At 43.5% G+C, this 18,453-nt stretch overlaps 12 non-coding genes across 12 annotated transcripts; 5 read left to right on the top strand and 7 right to left on the bottom strand.

Moving 5' to 3' along the window:
• The first annotated feature begins 157 nt into the window (after positions 1 to 157).
• Positions 158 to 239, top strand: trnas-gcu (transfer RNA serine (anticodon GCU)). Its single transcript has one exon. It is a non-coding gene; the product is annotated as a tRNA-Ser (tRNA).
• Positions 240 to 1,158: 919 nt separating this feature from the next.
• trnap-ugg (transfer RNA proline (anticodon UGG)) lies at positions 1,159 to 1,246 on the bottom strand. Its single transcript is given in 2 exon segments — positions 1,159 to 1,194; positions 1,211 to 1,246. It is a non-coding gene; the product is annotated as a tRNA-Pro (tRNA).
• A 509-nt stretch (positions 1,247 to 1,755) lies between these two features.
• trnas-gcu (transfer RNA serine (anticodon GCU)) lies at positions 1,756 to 1,837 on the top strand. The gene has a single exon. It is a non-coding gene; the product is annotated as a tRNA-Ser (tRNA).
• Positions 1,838 to 5,954: 4,117 nt separating this feature from the next.
• On the bottom strand, positions 5,955 to 6,042 carry trnap-ugg (transfer RNA proline (anticodon UGG)). Its single transcript is given in 2 exon segments — positions 5,955 to 5,990; positions 6,007 to 6,042. It is a non-coding gene; the product is annotated as a tRNA-Pro (tRNA).
• A 509-nt stretch (positions 6,043 to 6,551) lies between these two features.
• trnas-gcu (transfer RNA serine (anticodon GCU)) lies at positions 6,552 to 6,633 on the top strand. Its single transcript has one exon. It is a non-coding gene; the product is annotated as a tRNA-Ser (tRNA).
• A 919-nt stretch (positions 6,634 to 7,552) lies between these two features.
• trnap-ugg (transfer RNA proline (anticodon UGG)) lies at positions 7,553 to 7,640 on the bottom strand. The gene is given in 2 exon segments: positions 7,553 to 7,588; positions 7,605 to 7,640. It is a non-coding gene; the product is annotated as a tRNA-Pro (tRNA).
• A 2,109-nt stretch (positions 7,641 to 9,749) lies between these two features.
• trnas-gcu (transfer RNA serine (anticodon GCU)) lies at positions 9,750 to 9,831 on the top strand. The gene has a single exon. It is a non-coding gene; the product is annotated as a tRNA-Ser (tRNA).
• A 919-nt stretch (positions 9,832 to 10,750) lies between these two features.
• On the bottom strand, positions 10,751 to 10,838 carry trnap-ugg (transfer RNA proline (anticodon UGG)). Its single transcript is given in 2 exon segments — positions 10,751 to 10,786; positions 10,803 to 10,838. It is a non-coding gene; the product is annotated as a tRNA-Pro (tRNA).
• A 3,110-nt stretch (positions 10,839 to 13,948) lies between these two features.
• Positions 13,949 to 14,036, bottom strand: trnap-ugg (transfer RNA proline (anticodon UGG)). Its single transcript is given in 2 exon segments — positions 13,949 to 13,984; positions 14,001 to 14,036. It is a non-coding gene; the product is annotated as a tRNA-Pro (tRNA).
• Positions 14,037 to 15,540: 1,504 nt separating this feature from the next.
• On the bottom strand, positions 15,541 to 15,628 carry trnap-ugg (transfer RNA proline (anticodon UGG)). The gene is given in 2 exon segments: positions 15,541 to 15,576; positions 15,593 to 15,628. It is a non-coding gene; the product is annotated as a tRNA-Pro (tRNA).
• A 509-nt stretch (positions 15,629 to 16,137) lies between these two features.
• On the top strand, positions 16,138 to 16,219 carry trnas-gcu (transfer RNA serine (anticodon GCU)). Its single transcript has one exon. It is a non-coding gene; the product is annotated as a tRNA-Ser (tRNA).
• A 921-nt stretch (positions 16,220 to 17,140) lies between these two features.
• trnap-ugg (transfer RNA proline (anticodon UGG)) lies at positions 17,141 to 17,228 on the bottom strand. The gene is given in 2 exon segments: positions 17,141 to 17,176; positions 17,193 to 17,228. It is a non-coding gene; the product is annotated as a tRNA-Pro (tRNA).
• Positions 17,229 to 18,453: the final 1,225 nt, after the last annotated feature.

Raw genomic sequence — 18,453 nt, 5'->3', positions numbered from 1 at the left:
GAAGGCCTGTTGCTTACATTAAGCTGATTGTACATTTTCAACATTGTAGATCTGTGTGCACGGGCAGGATAAGCGGTGAAGTTGAATTTCTTTCAGGGTAGTTCTAATTAGATGTAAAAAGCAAGAAATGGAATATCTGAAAGCAGTATATTGGTGAGACGAGGTGGCCGAGAGGTTAAGGCGATGGACTGCTAATCCATTGTGCTCTGCATGCGTGGGTTCGAATCCCATCCTCGTCGTTACTGTATTACACGTTTGATGCTGATGCACTTTCCAAGCATTTCACTGAATCTTACTTGAAATACAATTTCGTGAAAATTGCACTGGTGTTGCTGGTCTGTGCCCCTGCATTGCTGATAACTTGTTAAAATTAAAATATTCCAAGAAATTTCTCAACCCACCTGTGGAGATGAGATCGTGAATCGGAGATTGAGAACCCTCTCTTCCTTCTTCCTTCCTTTGAGATTGGCACCGAATGAAAAGACTAGCGGCAACAGAGGCAAATGATTAGGGAACAGGAACATAAGTTTCTCCTTTGGAATTTCAAAAATATTTATCAAACTTAAAGACGAGATTTTCTGTTTTTGGGTCTTTGGTTGAGAGATAAATAATGCGCGAGAAATCCTCGTTCTTTTCAGCATTCTCTCATGGGATCTGAAGCCCCAGTTTAACATCTTACTAGAAGGACGGCACTGCCGACAGTGCAGCACTCCCTCAGTACTGCCCTGGAGTGTCAGCCTGGATTATGCACTCAAGTCTCTGGAGTGAGGCTTGAGTATGCTGCCGCTGAGCCACGGCTGACAGCTAAACTCAGTTCATTTGGCTGGAGTAAAATGACGGAGATAATGGGAAAAATGATAATGGAGTAAATTTTCAACTTGGTGTCCAAGATTAAACCGGGCATCGTTTTAGAAACAGCCCGATTTATGTTGCCATAGATTTCATAAGCTTTGAAAATCAGGCCTGTCGAAAATGGGCGGGGTCGCGGTCAGTTGCGAATCATTCTGGGTCTGTTTAAACCGCGAGTGCTCACAGCCCCGGATCATTCTGTGTCTGTTTGAAATGGCACAGCTCATAATCTCGGATCATGCCGTTTTTTTAGAAGCAGAGCGATTTCAGCTTTGATGACCGAGTTGTTGAGTTTAACAAAATGCGCTAGGGCTCGTCCGGGATTTGAACCCGGGACCTCTCGCATTTTAATCGTGAAATGCCCAAAGCGAGAATCATACCCCTAGACCAACGAGCCGCCGATGTGATTTCCCATTTGCATTGAGTTTCACTGCGCTGGTGCGAATCCAGCTCACAGAGGACCTGTTAATACAGTTGAAATATTTTTATCTTTTCCTCAATCCACTTCTTTTTTCGAACAGTTTCCTTGAACCTGCTCACAATTCGCCCCATAAAAAGAGATTCAGCGGCATCAGCGGCCGCATAGACTAATGGATTAGGCATCTGACTTCTGTTGCAAATTCTTCAGTTATCAGAAGATTGAAGGTTCAAGTCCTACAAAGGTCTTTTAATTATCTAGGCGACACTTTATATATTCTGAATCTGGCGTGAAACCGGCCATTTTTGACAGTCCCTCATCTGAAGTAACGGAAGGCCTGTTGCTTACATTAAGCTGATTGTACATTTTCAACATTGTAGATCTGTGTGCACGGGCAGGATAAGCGGTGAAGTTGAATTTCTTTCAGGGTAGTTCTAATTAGATGTAAAAAGCAAGAAATGGAATATCTGAAAGCAGTGTATTGGTGAGACGAGGTGGCCGAGAGGTTAAGGCGATGGACTGCTAATCCATTGTGCTCTGCACGCGTGGGTTCGAATCCCATCCTCGTCGTTACTGTATTATACGTTTGATGCTGATGCACTTTCCAAGCATTTCACTGAATCTTACTTGAAATACAATTTCGTGAAAATTGCACTGGTGTTGCTGGTCTGTGCCCCTGCATTGCTGATATCTTGTTAAAATTAAAATATTCCAAGAAATTTCTCAACCCACCTGTGGAGATGAGATCGTGAATCGGAGATTGAGAACCCTCTCTTCCTTCTTCCTTCCTTTGAGATTGGCACCGAATGAAAAGACTAGCGGCAACAGAGGCAAATGATTAGGAAACAGGAACATAAGTTTCTCCTTTGGAATTTCAAAAATATTTATCAAACTTAAAGACGAGATTTTCTGTTTTTGGGTCTTTGGTTGAGAGATAAATAATGCGCGAGAAATCCTCGTTCTTTTCAGCATTCTCTCATGGGATCTGAAGCCCCAGTTTAACATCTTACTAGAAGGACGGCACTGCCGACAGTGCAGCACTCCCTCAGTACTGCCCTGGAGTGTCAGCCTGGATTATGCACTCAAGTCTCTGGAGTGAGGCTTGAGTATGCTGCCGCTGAGCCACGGCTGACAGCTAAACTCAGTTCATTTGGCTGGAGTAAAATGACGGAGATAATGGGAAAAATGATAATGGAGTAAATTTTCAACTTGGTGTCCAAGATTAAACCGGGCATCGTTTTAGAAACAGCCCGATTTATGTTGCCATAGATTTCATAAGCTTTGAAAATCAGGCCTGTCGAAAATGGGCGGGGTCGCGGTCAGTTGCGAATCATTCTGGGTCTGTTTAAACCGCGAGTGCTCACAGCCCCGGATCATTCTGTGTCTGTTTGAAATGGCACAGCTCATAATCTCGGATCATGCCGTTTTTTTAGAAGCAGAGCGATTTCAGCTTTGATGACCGAGTTGTTGAGTTTAACAAAATGCGCCAGGGCTCGTCCGGGATTTGAACCCGGGACCTCTCACATTTTAATCGTGAAATGCCCAAAGCGAGAATCATACCCCTAGACCAACGAGCCGCCGATGTGATTTCCCATTTGCATTGAGTTTCACTGCGCTGGTGCGAATCCAGCTCACAGAGGACCTGTTAATACAGTTGAAATATTTTTATCTTTTCCTCAATCCACTTCTTTTTTCGAACAGTTTCCTTGAACCTGCTCACAATTCGCCCCATAAAAAGAGATTCAGCGGCATCAGCGGCCGCATAGACTAATGGATTAGGCATCTGACTTCTGTTGCAAATTCTTCAGTTATCAGAAGATTGAAGGTTCAAGTCCTACAAAGGTCTTTTAATTATCTGGGCGACACTTTTTATATTCTGAATCTGGCGTGAAACCGGCCATTTTTGACAGTCCCTCATCTGAAGTAACGGAAGGCCTGTTGCTTACATTAAGCTGATTGTACATTTTCAACATTGTAGATCTGTGTGCACGGGCAGGATAAGCGGTGAAGTTGAATTTCTTTCAGGGTAGTTCTAATTAGATGTAAAAAGCAAGAAATGGAATATCTGAAAGCAGTATATTGGTGAGACGAGGTGGCCGAGAGGTTAAGGCGATGGACTGCTAATCCATTGTGCTCTGCACGCGAGGGTTCGAATCCCATCCTCGTCGTTACTGTATTACACGTTTGATGCTGATGCACTTTCCAAGCATTTCACTGAATCTTACTTGAAATACAATTTCGTGAAAATTGCACTGGTGTTGCTGGTCTGTGCCCTTGCATTGCTCATATCTTGTTAAAATTAAAATATTCTAAGAAATTTCTCAACCCACCTTGAATGAAAGTGGAGATGAGATCGTGAATCGGAGATTGAGAACCCCTTTTTCCTTCCTTTGAGATAGGCACCGAATGAAAAGACTAGCGGCAACAGAGGCAAATGATTAGGGAACAGGAACATAAATTTCTCCTTTGGAATTTCAAAAATATTTATCAAACTTAAAGACGAGATTTTCTGTTTTTGGGTCTTTGGTTGAGAGATAAATAATGCGCGAGAAATCCTCGTTCTTTTCAGCATTCGCTCATGGGATCTGAAGCCCCAGTTTAACATCTTACTAGAAGGACGGCACTGCCGACAGTGCAGCACTACCTCAGTACTGCCCTGGAGTGCCAGCCTGGATTATGCACTCAAGTCTCTGGAGTGAGGCTTGAGTATGCTGCCGCTGAGCCACGGCTGACACCTAAACTCAATTCATTTGGCTGGAGTAAAATGACGGAGATAATGGGAAAAATGATAATGGAGTAAATTTTCAACTTGGTGTCCAAGATTAAACCGGGCATCGTTTTAGAAACAGCCCGATTTATGTTGCCATAGATTTCATAAGCTTTGAAAATCAGGCCTGTCGAAAATGGGCGGGGTCGCGGTCAGTTGCGAATCATTCTGGGTCTGTTTAAACCGCGAGTGCTCACAGCCCCGGATCATTCTGTGTCTGTTTGAAATGGCAGAGCTCACAATCTCGGATCATGCCGTTTTTTTAGAAGCAGAGCGATTTCAGCTTTGATGACCGAGTTGTTGAGTTTAAGAAAATGTGCCAGGGCTCGTCCGGGATTTGAACCCGGGACCTCTCGCATTTTAATCGTGAAATGCCCAAAGCGAGAATCATACCCCTAGACCAACGAACCGCCGATGTCATTTCCCATTTGCATTGAGTTTCACTGCGCTGGTGCGAATCCAGCTCACAGAGGACCTGTTAATACAGTTGAAATATTTTTATCTTTTCCTCAATCCACTTCTTTTTTCGAGCAGTTTCCTTGAACCTGCTCACAATTCGCCCCATAAAAAGAGATTCAGCGGCATCAGCGGCCGCATAGACTAATGGATTAGGCATCTGACTTCTGTTGCAAATTCTTCAGTTATCAGAAGATTGAAGGTTCAAGTCCTACAAAGGTCTTTTAATTATCTGGGCGACACTTTTTATATTCTGAATCTGGCGTGAAACCGGCCATTTTTGACAGTCCCTCATCTGAAGTAACGGAAGGCCTGTTGCTTACATTAAGCTGATTGTACATTTTCAACATTGTAGATCTGTGTGCACGGGCAGGATAAGCGGTGAAGTTGAATTTCTTTCAGGGTAGTTCTAATTAGATGTAAAAAGCAAGAAATGGAATATCTGAAAGCAGTGTATTGGTGAGACGAGGTGGCCGAGAGGTTAAAGCGATGGACTGCTAATCTATTGTGCTCTGCACGCGTGGGTTCGAATACCATCCTCGTCGTTACTGTATTACACGTTTGATGCTGATGCACTTTCCAAGCATTTCACTGAATCTTACTTGAAATACAATTTCGTGAAAATTGCACTGGTGTTGCTGGTCTGTGCCCCTGCATTGCTGATAACTTGTTAAAATTAAAATATTCCAAGAAATTTCTCAACCCACCTGTGGAGATGAGATCGTGAATCGGAGATTGAGAACCCTCTCTTCCTTCTTCCTTCCTTTGAGATTGGCACCGAATGAAAAGACTAGCGGCAACAGAGGCAAATGATTAGGGAACAGGAACATAAGTTTCTCCTTTGGAATTTCAAAAATATTTATCAAACTTAAAGACGAGATTTTCTGTTTTTGGGTCTTTGGTTGAGAGATAAATAATGCGCGAGAAATCCTCGTTCTTTTCAGCATTCTCTCATGGGATCTGAAGCCCCAGTTTAACATCTTACTAGAAGGACGGCACTGCCGACAGTGCAGCACTCCCTCAGTACTGCCCTGGAGTGTCAGCCTGGATTATGCACTCAAGTCTCTGGAGTGAGGCTTGAGTATGCTGCCGCTGAGCCACGGCTGACAGCTAAACTCAGTTCATTTGGCTGGAGTAAAATGACGGAGATAATGGGAAAAATGATAATGGAGTAAATTTTCAACTTGGTGTCCAAGATTAAACCGGGCATCGTTTTAGAAACAGCCCGATTTATGTTGCCATAGATTTCATAAGCTTTGAAAATCAGGCCTGTCGAAAATGGGCGGGGTCGCGGTCAGTTGCGAATCATTCTGGGTCTGTTTAAACCGCGAGTGCTCACAGCCCCGGATCATTCTGTGTCTGTTTGAAATGGCACAGCTCATAATCTCGGATCATGCCGTTTTTTTAGAAGCAGAGCGATTTCAGCTTTGATGACCGAGTTGTTGAGTTTAACAAAATGCGCCAGGGCTCGTCCGGGATTTGAACCCGGGACCTCTCGCATTTTAATCGTGAAATGCCCAAAGCGAGAATCATACCCCTAGACCAACGAGCCGCCGATGTGATTTCCCATTTGCATTGAGTTTCACTGCGCTGGTGCGAATCCAGCTCACAGAGGACCTGTTAATACAGTTGAAATATTTTTATCTTTTCCTCAATCCACTTCTTTTTTCGAACAGTTTCCTTGAACCTGCTCACAATTCGCCCCATAAAAAGAGATTCAGCGGCATCAGCGGCCGCATAGACTAATGGATTAGGCATCTGACTTCTGTTGCAAATTCTTCAGTTATCAGAAGATTGAAGGTTCAAGTCCTACAAAGGTCTTTTAATTATCTAGGCGACACTTTATATATTCTGAATCTGGCGTGAAACCGGCCATTTTTGACAGTCCCTCATCTGAAGTAACGGAAGGCCTGTTGCTTACATTAAGCTGATTGTACATTTTCAACATTGTAGATCTGTGTGCACGGGCAGGATAAGCGGTGAAGTTGAATTTCTTTCAGGGTAGTTCTAATTAGATGTAAAAAGCAAGAAATGGAATATCTGAAAGCAGTGTATTGGTGAGACGAGGTGGCCGAGAGGTTAAGGCGATGGACTGCTAATCCATTGTGCTCTGCACGCGTGGGTTCGAATCCCATCCTCGTCGTTACTGTATTATACGTTTGATGCTGATGCACTTTCCAAGCATTTCACTGAATCTTACTTGAAATACAATTTCGTGAAAATTGCACTGGTGTTGCTGGTCTGTGCCCCTGCATTGCTGATATCTTGTTAAAATTAAAATATTCCAAGAAATTTCTCAACCCACCTGTGGAGATGAGATCGTGAATCGGAGATTGAGAACCCTCTCTTCCTTCTTCCTTCCTTTGAGATTGGCACCGAATGAAAAGACTAGCGGCAACAGAGGCAAATGATTAGGAAACAGGAACATAAGTTTCTCCTTTGGAATTTCAAAAATATTTATCAAACTTAAAGACGAGATTTTCTGTTTTTGGGTCTTTGGTTGAGAGATAAATAATGCGCGAGAAATCCTCGTTCTTTTCAGCATTCTCTCATGGGATCTGAAGCCCCAGTTTAACATCTTACTAGAAGGACGGCACTGCCGACAGTGCAGCACTCCCTCAGTACTGCCCTGGAGTGTCAGCCTGGATTATGCACTCAAGTCTCTGGAGTGAGGCTTGAGTATGCTGCCGCTGAGCCACGGCTGACAGCTAAACTCAGTTCATTTGGCTGGAGTAAAATGACGGAGATAATGGGAAAAATGATAATGGAGTAAATTTTCAACTTGGTGTCCAAGATTAAACCGGGCATCGTTTTAGAAACAGCCCGATTTATGTTGCCATAGATTTCATAAGCTTTGAAAATCAGGCCTGTCGAAAATGGGCGGGGTCGCGGTCAGTTGCGAATCATTCTGGGTCTGTTTAAACCGCGAGTGCTCACAGCCCCGGATCATTCTGTGTCTGTTTGAAATGGCACAGCTCATAATCTCGGATCATGCCGTTTTTTTAGAAGCAGAGCGATTTCAGCTTTGATGACCGAGTTGTTGAGTTTAACAAAATGCGCCAGGGCTCGTCCGGGATTTGAACCCGGGACCTCTCGCATTTTAATCGTGAAATGCCCAAAGCGAGAATCATACCCCTAGACCAACGAGCCGCCGATGTGATTTCCCATTTGCATTGAGTTTCACTGCGCTGGTGCGAATCCAGCTCACAGAGGACCTGTTAATACAGTTGAAATATTTTTATCTTTTCCTCAATCCACTTCTTTTTTCGAACAGTTTCCTTGAACCTGCTCACAATTCGCCCCATAAAAAGAGATTCAGCGGCATCAGCGGCCGCATAGACTAATGGATTAGGCATCTGACTTCTGTTGCAAATTCTTCAGTTATCAGAAGATTGAAGGTTCAAGTCCTACAAAGGTCTTTTAATTATCTGGGCGACACTTTTTATATTCTGAATCTGGCGTGAAACCGGCCATTTTTGACAGTCCCTCATCTGAAGTAACGGAAGGCCTGTTGCTTACATTAAGCTGATTGTACATTTTCAACATTGTAGATCTGTGTGCACGGGCAGGATAAGCGGTGAAGTTGAATTTCTTTCAGGGTAGTTCTAATTAGATGTAAAAAGCAAGAAATGGAATATCTGAAAGCAGTATATTGGTGAGACGAGGTGGCCGAGAGGTTAAGGCGATGGACTGCTAATCCATTGTGCTCTGCACGCGAGGGTTCGAATCCCATTCTCGTCGTTACTGTATTACACGTTTGATGCTGATGCACTTTCCAAGCATTTCACTGAATCTTACTTGAAATACAATTTCGTGAAAATTGCACTGGTGTTGCTGGTCTGTGCCCCTGCATTGCTGATATCTTGTTAAAATTAAAATATTCTAAGAAATTTCTCAACCCACCTTGAATGAAAGTGGAGATGAGATCGTGAATCGGAGATTGAGAACCCCTTTTTCCTTCCTTTGAGATAGGCACCGAATGAAAAGACTAGCGGCAACAGAGGCAAATGATTAGGGAACAGGAACATAAATTTCTCCTTTGGAATTTCAAAAATATTTATCAAACTTAAAGACGAGATTTTCTGTTTTTGGGTCTTTGGTTGAGAGATAAATAATGCGCGAGAAATCCTCGTTCTTTTCAGCATTCGCTCATGGGATCTGAAGCACCAGTTTAACATCTTACTAGAAGGACGGCACTGCCGACAGTGCAGCACTACCTCAGTACTGCCCTGGAGTGCCAGCCTGGATTATGCACTCAAGTCTCTGGAGTGAGGCTTGAGTATGCTGCCGCTGAGCCACGGCTGACACCTAAACTCAATTCATTTGGCTGGAGTAAAATGACGGAGATAATGGGAAAAATGATAATGGAGTAAATTTTCAACTTGGTGTCCAAGATTAAACCGGGCATCGTTTTAGAAACAGCCCGATTTATGTTGCCATAGATTTCATAAGCTTTGAAAATCAGGCCTGTCGAAAATGGGCGGGGTCGCGGTCAGTTGCGAATCATTCTGGGTCTGTTTAAACCGCGAGTGCTCACAGCCCCGGATCATTCTGTGTCTGTTTGAAATGGCAGAGCTCACAATCTCGGATCATGCCGTTTTTTTAGAAGCAGAGCGATTTCAGCTTTGATGACCGAGTTGTTGAGTTTAAGAAAATGTGCCAGGGCTCGTCCGGGATTTGAACCCGGGACCTCTCGCATTTTAATCGTGAAATGCCCAAAGCGAGAATCATACCCCTAGACCAACGAACCGCCGATGTCATTTCCCATTTGCATTGAGTTTCACTGCGCTGGTGCGAATCCAGCTCACAGAGGACCTGTTAATACAGTTGAAATATTTTTATCTTTTCCTCAATCCACTTCTTTTTTCGAACAGTTTCCTTGAACCTGCTCACAATTCGCCCCATAAAAAGAGATTCAGCGGCATCAGCGGCCGCATAGACTAATGGATTAGGCATCTGACTTCTGTTGCAAATTCTTCAGTTATCAGAAGATTGAAGGTTCAAGTCCTACAAAGGTCTTTTAATTATCTAGGCGACACTTTATATATTCTGAATCTGGCGTGAAACCGGCCATTTTTGACAGTCCCTCATCTGAAGTAACGGAAGGCCTGTTGCTTACATTAAGCTGATTGTACATTTTCAACATTGTAGATCTGTGTGCACGGGCAGGATAAGCGGTGAAGTTGAATTTCTTTCAGGGTAGTTCTAATTAGATGTAAAAAGCAAGAAATGGAATATCTGAAAGCAGTGTATTGGTGAGACGAGGTGGCCGAGAGGTTAAGGCGATGGACTGCTAATCCATTGTGCTCTGCACGCGTGGGTTCGAATCCCATCCTCGTCGTTACTGTATTATACGTTTGATGCTGATGCACTTTCCAAGCATTTCACTGAATCTTACTTGAAATACAATTTCGTGAAAATTGCACTGGTGTTGCTGGTCTGTGCCCCTGCATTGCTGATATCTTGTTAAAATTAAAATATTCCAAGAAATTTCTCAACCCACCTGTGGAGATGAGATCGTGAATCGGAGATTGAGAACCCTCTCTTCCTTCTTCCTTCCTTTGAGATTGGCACCGAATGAAAAGACTAGCGGCAACAGAGGCAAATGATTAGGAAACAGGAACATAAGTTTCTCCTTTGGAATTTCAAAAATATTTATCAAACTTAAAGACGAGATTTTCTGTTTTTGGGTCTTTGGTTGAGAGATAAATAATGCGCGAGAAATCCTCGTTCTTTTCAGCATTCTCTCATGGGATCTGAAGCCCCAGTTTAACATCTTACTAGAAGGACGGCACTGCCGACAGTGCAGCACTCCCTCAGTACTGCCCTGGAGTGTCAGCCTGGATTATGCACTCAAGTCTCTGGAGTGAGGCTTGAGTATGCTGCCGCTGAGCCACGGCTGACAGCTAAACTCAGTTCATTTGGCTGGAGTAAAATGACGGAGATAATGGGAAAAATGATAATGGAGTAAATTTTCAACTTGGTGTCCAAGATTAAACCGGGCATCGTTTTAGAAACAGCCCGATTTATGTTGCCATAGATTTCATAAGCTTTGAAAATCAGGCCTGTCGAAAATGGGCGGGGTCGCGGTCAGTTGCGAATCATTCTGGGTCTGTTTAAACCGCGAGTGCTCACAGCCCCGGATCATTCTGTGTCTGTTTGAAATGGCACAGCTCATAATCTCGGATCATGCCGTTTTTTTAGAAGCAGAGCGATTTCAGCTTTGATGACCGAGTTGTTGAGTTTAACAAAATGCGCCAGGGCTCGTCCGGGATTTGAACCCGGGACCTCTCGCATTTTAATCGTGAAATGCCCAAAGCGAGAATCATACCCCTAGACCAACGAGCCGCCGATGTGATTTCCCATTTGCATTGAGTTTCACTGCGCTGGTGCGAATCCAGCTCACAGAGGACCTGTTAATACAGTTGAAATATTTTTATCTTTTCCTCAATCCACTTCTTTTTTCGAACAGTTTCCTTGAACCTGCTCACAATTCGCCCCATAAAAAGAGATTCAGCGGCATCAGCGGCCGCATAGACTAATGGATTAGGCATCTGACTTCTGTTGCAAATTCTTCAGTTATCAGAAGATTGAAGGTTCAAGTCCTACAAAGGTCTTTTAATTATCTGGGCGACACTTTTTATATTCTGAATCTGGCGTGAAACCGGCCATTTTTGACAGTCCCTCATCTGAAGTAACGGAAGGCCTGTTGCTTACATTAAGCTGATTGTACATTTTCAACATTGTAGATCTGTGTGCACGGGCAGGATAAGCGGTGAAGTTGAATTTCTTTCAGGGTAGTTCTAATTAGATGTAAAAAGCAAGAAATGGAATATCTGAAAGCAGTATATTGGTGAGACGAGGTGGCCGAGAGGTTAAGGCGATGGACTGCTAATCCATTGTGCTCTGCACGCGAGGGTTCGAATCCCATTCTCGTCGTTACTGTATTACACGTTTGATGCTGATGCACTTTCCAAGCATTTCACTGAATCTTACTTGAAATACAATTTCGTGAAAATTGCACTGGTGTTGCTGGTCTGTGCCCCTGCATTGCTGATATCTTGTTAAAATTAAAATATTCTAAGAAATTTCTCAACCCACCTTGAATGAAAGTGGAGATGAGATCGTGAATCGGAGATTGAGAACCCCTTTTTCCTTCCTTTGAGATAGGCACCGAATGAAAAGACTAGCGGCAACAGAGGCAAATGATTAGGGAACAGGAACATAAATTTCTCCTTTGGAATTTCAAAAATATTTATCAAACTTAAAGACGAGATTTTCTGTTTTTGGGTCTTTGGTTGAGAGATAAATAATGCGCGAGAAATCCTCGTTCTTTTCAGCATTCGCTCATGGGATCTGAAGCACCAGTTTAACATCTTACTAGAAGGACGGCACTGCCGACAGTGCAGCACTACCTCAGTACTGCCCTGGAGTGCCAGCCTGGATTATGCACTCAAGTCTCTGGAGTGAGGCTTGAGTATGCTGCCGCTGAGCCACGGCTGACACCTAAACTCAATTCATTTGGCTGGAGTAAAATGACGGAGATAATGGGAAAAATGATAATGGAGTAAATTTTCAACTTGGTGTCCAAGATTAAACCGGGCATCGTTTTAGAAACAGCCCGATTTATGTTGCCATAGATTTCATAAGCTTTGAAAATCAGGCCTGTCGAAAATGGGCGGGGTCGCGGTCAGTTGCGAATCATTCTGGGTCTGTTTAAACCGCGAGTGCTCACAGCCCCGGATCATTCTGTGTCTGTTTGAAATGGCAGAGCTCACAATCTCGGATCATGCCGTTTTTTTAGAAGCAGAGCGATTTCAGCTTTGATGACCGAGTTGTTGAGTTTAAGAAAATGTGCCAGGGCTCGTCCGGGATTTGAACCCGGGACCTCTCGCATTTTAATCGTGAAATGCCCAAAGCGAGAATCATACCCCTAGACCAACGAACCGCCGATGTCATTTCCCATTTGCATTGAGTTTCACTGCGCTGGTGCGAATCCAGCTCACAGAGGACCTGTTAATACAGTTGAAATATTTTTATCTTTTCCTCAATCCACTTCTTTTTTCGAGCAGTTTCCTTGAACCTGCTCACAATTCGCCCCATAAAAAGAGATTCAGCGGCATCAGCGGCCGCATAGACTAATGGATTAGGCATCTGACTTCTGTTGCAAATTCTTCAGTTATCAGAAGATTGAAGGTTCAAGTCCTACAAAGGTCTTTTAATTATCTGGGCGACACTTTTTATATTCTGAATCTGGCGTGAAACCGGCCATTTTTGACAGTCCCTCATCTGAAGTAACGGAAGGCCTGTTGCTTACATTAAGCTGATTGTACATTTTCAACATTGTAGATCTGTGTGCACGGGCAGGATAAGCGGTGAAGTTGAATTTCTTTCAGGGTAGTTCTAATTAGATGTAAAAAGCAAGAAATGGAATATCTGAAAGCAGTATATTGGTGAGACGAGGTGGCCGAGAGGTTAAAGCGATGGACTGCTAATCTATTGTGCTCTGCACGCGTGGGTTCGAATACCATCCTCGTCGTTACTGTATTACACGTTTGATGCTGATGCACTTTCCAAGCATTTCACTGAATCTTACTTGAAATACAATTTCGTGAAAATTGCACTGGTGTTGCTGGTCTGTGCCCCTGCATTGCTGATATCTTGTTAAAATTAAAATATTCCAAGAAATTTCTCAACCCACCTGTGGAGATGAGATCGTGAATCGGAGATTGAGAACCCTCTCTTCCTTCTTCCTTCCTTTGAGATTGGCACCGAATGAAAAGACTAGCGGCAACAGAGGCAAATGATTAGGGAACAGGAACATAAGTTTCTCCTTTGGAATTTCAAAAATATTTATCAAACTTAAAGACGAGATTTTCTGTTTTTGGGTCTTTGGTTGAGAGATAAATAATGCGCGAGAAATCCTCGTTCTTTTCAGCATTCTCTCATGGGATCTGAAGCCCCAGTTTAACATCTTACTAGAAGGACGGCACTGCCGACAGTGCAGCACTCCCTCAGTACTGCCCTGGAGTGTCAGCCTGGATTATGCACTCAAGTCTCTGGAGTGAGGCTTGAGTATGCTGCCGCTGAGCCACGGCTGACAGCTAAACTCAGTTCATTTGGCTGGAGTAAAATGACGGAGATAATGGGAAAAATGATAATGGAGTAAATTTTCAACTTGGTGTCCAAGATTAAACCGGGCATCGTTTTAGAAACAGCCCGATTTATGTTGCCATAGATTTCATAAGCTTTGAAAATCAGGCCTGTCGAAAATGGGCGGGGTCGCGGTCAGTTGCGAATCATTCTGGGTCTGTTTAAACCGCGAGTGCTCACAGCCCCGGATCATTCTGTGTCTGTTTGAAATGGCACAGCTCATAATCTCGGATCATGCCGTTTTTTTAGAAGCAGAGCGATTTCAGCTTTGATGACCGAGTTGTTGAGTTTAACAAAATGCGCTAGGGCTCGTCCGGGATTTGAACCCGGGACCTCTCGCATTTTAATCGTGAAATGCCCAAAGCGAGAATCATACCCCTAGACCAACGAGCCGCCGATGTGATTTCCCATTTGCATTGAGTTTCACTGCGCTGGTGCGAATCCAGCTCACAGAGGACCTGTTAATACAGTTGAAATATTTTTATCTTTTCCTCAATCCACTTCTTTTTTCGAACAGTTTCCTTGAACCTGCTCACAATTCGCCCCATAAAAAGAGATTCAGCGGCATCAGCGGCCGCATAGACTAATGGATTAGGCATCTGACTTCTGTTGCAAATTCTTCAGTTATCAGAAGATTGAAGGTTCAAGTCCTACAAAGGTCTTTTAATTATCTAGGCGACACTTTATATATTCTGAATCTGGCGTGAAACCGGCCATTTTTGACAGTCCCTCATCTGAAGTAACGGAAGGCCTGTTGCTTACATTAAGCTGATTGTACATTTTCAACATTGTAGATCTGTGTGCACGGGCAGGATAAGCGGTGAAGTTGAATTTCTTTCAGGGTAGTTCTAATTAGATGTAAAAAGCAAGAAATGGAATATCTGAAAGCAGTGTATTGGTGAGACGAGGTGGCCGAGAGGTTAAGGCGATGGACTGCTAATCCATTGTGCTCTGCACGCGAGGGTTCGAATCCCATCCTCGTCGTTACTGTATTATACGTTTGATGCTGATGCACTTTCCAAGCATTTCACTGAATCTTACTTGAAATACAATTTCGTGAAAATTGCACTGGTGTTGCTGGTCTGTGCCCCTGCATTGCTGATATCTAATTAAAATATTCCAAGAAATTTCTCAACCCACCTGTGGAGATGAGATCGTGAATCGGAGATTGAGAACCCTCTCTTCCTTCTTCCTTCCTTTGAGATTGGCACCGAATGAAAAGACTAGCGGCAACAGAGGCAAATGATTAGGGAACAGGAACATAAGTTTCTCCTTTGGAATTTCAAAAATATTTATCAAACTTAAAGACGAGATTTTCTGTTTTTGGGTCTTTGGTTGAGAGATAAATAATGCGCGAGAAATCCTCGTTCTTTTCAGCATTCTCTCATGGGATCTGAAGCCCCAGTTTAACATCTTACTAGAAGGACGGCACTGCCGACAGTGCAGCACTCCCTCAGTACTGCCCTGGAGTGTCAGCCTGGATTATGCACTCAAGTCTCTGGAGTGAGGCTTGAGTATGCTGCCGCTGAGCCACGGCTGACAGCTAAACTCAGTTCATTTGGCTGGAGTAAAATGACGGAGATAATTGGAAAAATGATAATGGAGTAAATTTTCAACTTGGTGTCCAAGATTAAACCGGGCATCGTTTTAGAAACAGCCCGATTTATGTTGCCATAGATTTCATAAGCTTTGAAAATCAGGCCTGTCGAAAATGGGCGGGGTCGCGGTCAGTTGCGAATCATTCTGGGTCTGTTTAAACCGCGAGTGCTCACAGCCCCGGATCATTCTGTGTCTGTTTGAAATGGCACAGCTCATAATCTCGGATCATGCCGTTTTTTTAGAAGCAGAGCGATTTCAGCTTTGATGACCGAGTTGTTGAGTTTAACAAAATGCGCCAGGGCTCGTCCGGGATTTGAACCCGGGACCTCTCGCATTTTAATCGTGAAATGCCCAAAGCGAGAATCATACCCCTAGACCAACGAGCCGCCGATGTGATTTCCCATTTGCATTGAGTTTCACTGCGCTGGTGCGAATCCAGCTCACAGAGGACCTGTTAATACAGTTGAAATATTTTTATCTTTTCCTCAATCCACTTCTTTTTTCGAACAGTTTCCTTGAACCTGCTCACAATTCGCCCCATAAAAAGAGATTCAGCGGCATCAGCGGCCGCATAGACTAATGGATTAGGCATCTGACTTCTGTTGCAAATTCTTCAGTTATCAGAAGATTGAAGGTTCAAGTCCTACAAAGGTCTTTTAATTATCTAGGCGACACTTTATATATTCTGAATCTGGCGTGAAACCGGCCATTTTTGACAGTCCCTCATCTGAAGTAACGGAAGGCCTGTTGCTTACATTAAGCTGATTGTACATTTTCAACATTGTAGATCTGTGTGCACGGGCAGGATAAGCGGTGAAGTTGAATTTCTTTCAGGGTAGTTCTAATTAGATGTAAAAAGCAAGAAATGGAATATCTGAAAGCAGTGTATTGGTGAGACGAGGTGGCCGAGAGGTTAAGGCGATGGACTGCTAATCCATTGTGCTCTGCACGCGTGGGTTCGAATCCCATCGTCGTCGTTACTGTATTATACGTTTGATGCTGATGCACTTTCCAAGCATTTCACTGAATCTTACTTGAAATACAATTTCGTGAAAATTGCACTGGTGTTGCTGGTCTGTGCCCCTGCATTGCTCATATCTTGTTAAAATTAAAATATTCCAAGAAATTTCTCAACCCACCTTGAATGAAAGTGGAGATGAGATCGTGAATCGGAGATTGAGAACCCCTTCTTCCTTCCTTTGAGATTGGCACCGAATGAAAAGACTAGCGGCAACAGAGGCAAATGATTAGGGAACAGGAACATAAATTTCTCCTTTGGAATTTCAAAAATATTTATCAAACTTAAAGACGAGATTTTCTGTTTTTGGGTCTTTGGTTGAGAGATAAATAATGCGCGAGAAATCCTCGTTCTTTTCAGCATTCGCTCATGGGATCTGAATCCCCAGTTTAACATCTTACTAGAAGGACGGCACTGCCGACAGTGCAGCACTACCTCAGTACTGCCCTGGAGTGTCAGCCTGGATTATGCACTCAAGTCTCTGGAGTGAGGCTTGAGTATGCTGCCGCTGAGCCACGGCTGACACCTAAACTCAGTTCATTTGGCTGGAGTAAAATGAAGGAGATAATGGGAAAAATGATAATGGAGTAAATTTTCAACTTGGTGTCCAAGATTAAACCGGGCATCGTTTTAGAAACAGCCCGATTTATGTTGCCATATATTTCATAAGCTTTGAAAATCAGGCCTGTCGAAAATGGGCGGGGTCGCGGTCAGTTGCGAATCATTCTGGGTCTGTTTAAACCGCGAGTGCTCACAGCCCCGGATCATTCTGTGTCTGTTTGAAATGGCAGAGCTCACAATCTCGGATCATGCCGTTATTTTAGAAGCAGAGCGATTTCAGCTTTGATGACCGAGTTGTTGAGTTTAACAAAATGTGCCAGGGCTCGTCCGGGATTTGAACCCGGGACCTCTCGCATTTTAATCGTGAAATGCCCAAAGCGAGAATCATACCCCTAGACCAACGAGCCGCCGATGTCATTTCCCATTTGCATTGAGTTTCACTGCACTGGTGCGAATCCAGCTCACAGAGGACCTGTTAATACAGTTGAAATATTTTTATCTTTTCCTCAATCCACTTCTTTTTTCGAGCAGTTTCCTTGAACCTGCTCACAATTCGCCCCATTAAAAGAGATTCAGCGGCATCAGCGGCCGCATAGACTAATGGATTAGGCATCTGACTTCTGTTGCAAATTCTTCAGTTATCAGAAGATTGAAGGTTCAAGTCCTACAAAGGTCTTTTAATTATCTGGGCGACACTTTTTATATTCTGAATCTGGCGTGAAACCGGCCATTTTTGACAGTCCCTCATCTGAAGTAACGGAAGGCCTGTTGCTTACATTAAGCTGATTGTACATTTTCAACATTGTAGATCTGTGTGCACGGGCAGGATAAGCGGTGAAGTTGAATTTCTTTCAGGGTAGTTCTAATTAGATGTAAAAAGCAAGAAATTGAATATCTGAAAGCAGTGTATTGGTGAGACGAGGTGGCCGAGAGGTTAAGGCGATGGACTGCTATTCCATTGTGCTCTGCACGCGTGGGTTCGAATCCCATCGTCGTCGTTACTGTATTACACGTTTGATGCTGATGCACTTTCCAAGCATTTCACTGAATCTTACTTGAAATACAATTTCGTGAAAATTGCACTGGTGTTGCTCGTCTGTGCCCCTGCATTGCTCATATCTTGTTAAAATTAAAATATTCCAAGAAATTTCTCAACCCACCTTGAATGAAAGTGGAGATGAGATCGTGAATCGGAGATTGAGAACCCCTTCTTCCTTCCTTTGAGATTGGCACCGAATGAAAAGACTAGCGGCAACAGAGGCAAATGATTAGGGAACAGGAACATAAATTTCTCCTTTGGAATTTCAAAAATATTTATCAAACTTAAAGACGAGATTTTCTGTTTTTGGGTCTTTGGTTGAGAGATAAATAATGCGCGAGAAATCCTCGTTCTTTTCAGCATTCTCTCATGGGATCTGAAGCCCCAGTTTAACATCTTACTAGAAGGACGGCACTGCCGACAGTGCAGCACTCCCTCAGTACTGCCCTGGAGTGTCAGCCTGGATTATGCACTCAAGTCTCTGGAGTGAGGCTTGAGTATGCTGCCGCTGAGCCACGGCTGACAGCAAAACTCAGTTCATTTGGCTGGAGTAAAATGACGGAGATAATGGGAAAAATGATAATGGAGTAAAT

Source organism: Somniosus microcephalus, unplaced genomic scaffold, assembly GCF_052327205.1.
Source record: "Somniosus microcephalus isolate GS21.2 unplaced genomic scaffold, FLI_Smic_1.0 unresolved_chr1, whole genome shotgun sequence".
Classification (NCBI taxonomy): Eukaryota; Metazoa; Chordata; class Chondrichthyes; order Squaliformes; family Somniosidae; genus Somniosus; species Somniosus microcephalus.
This window is presented reverse-complemented; position numbering and strand designations above follow the sequence as displayed.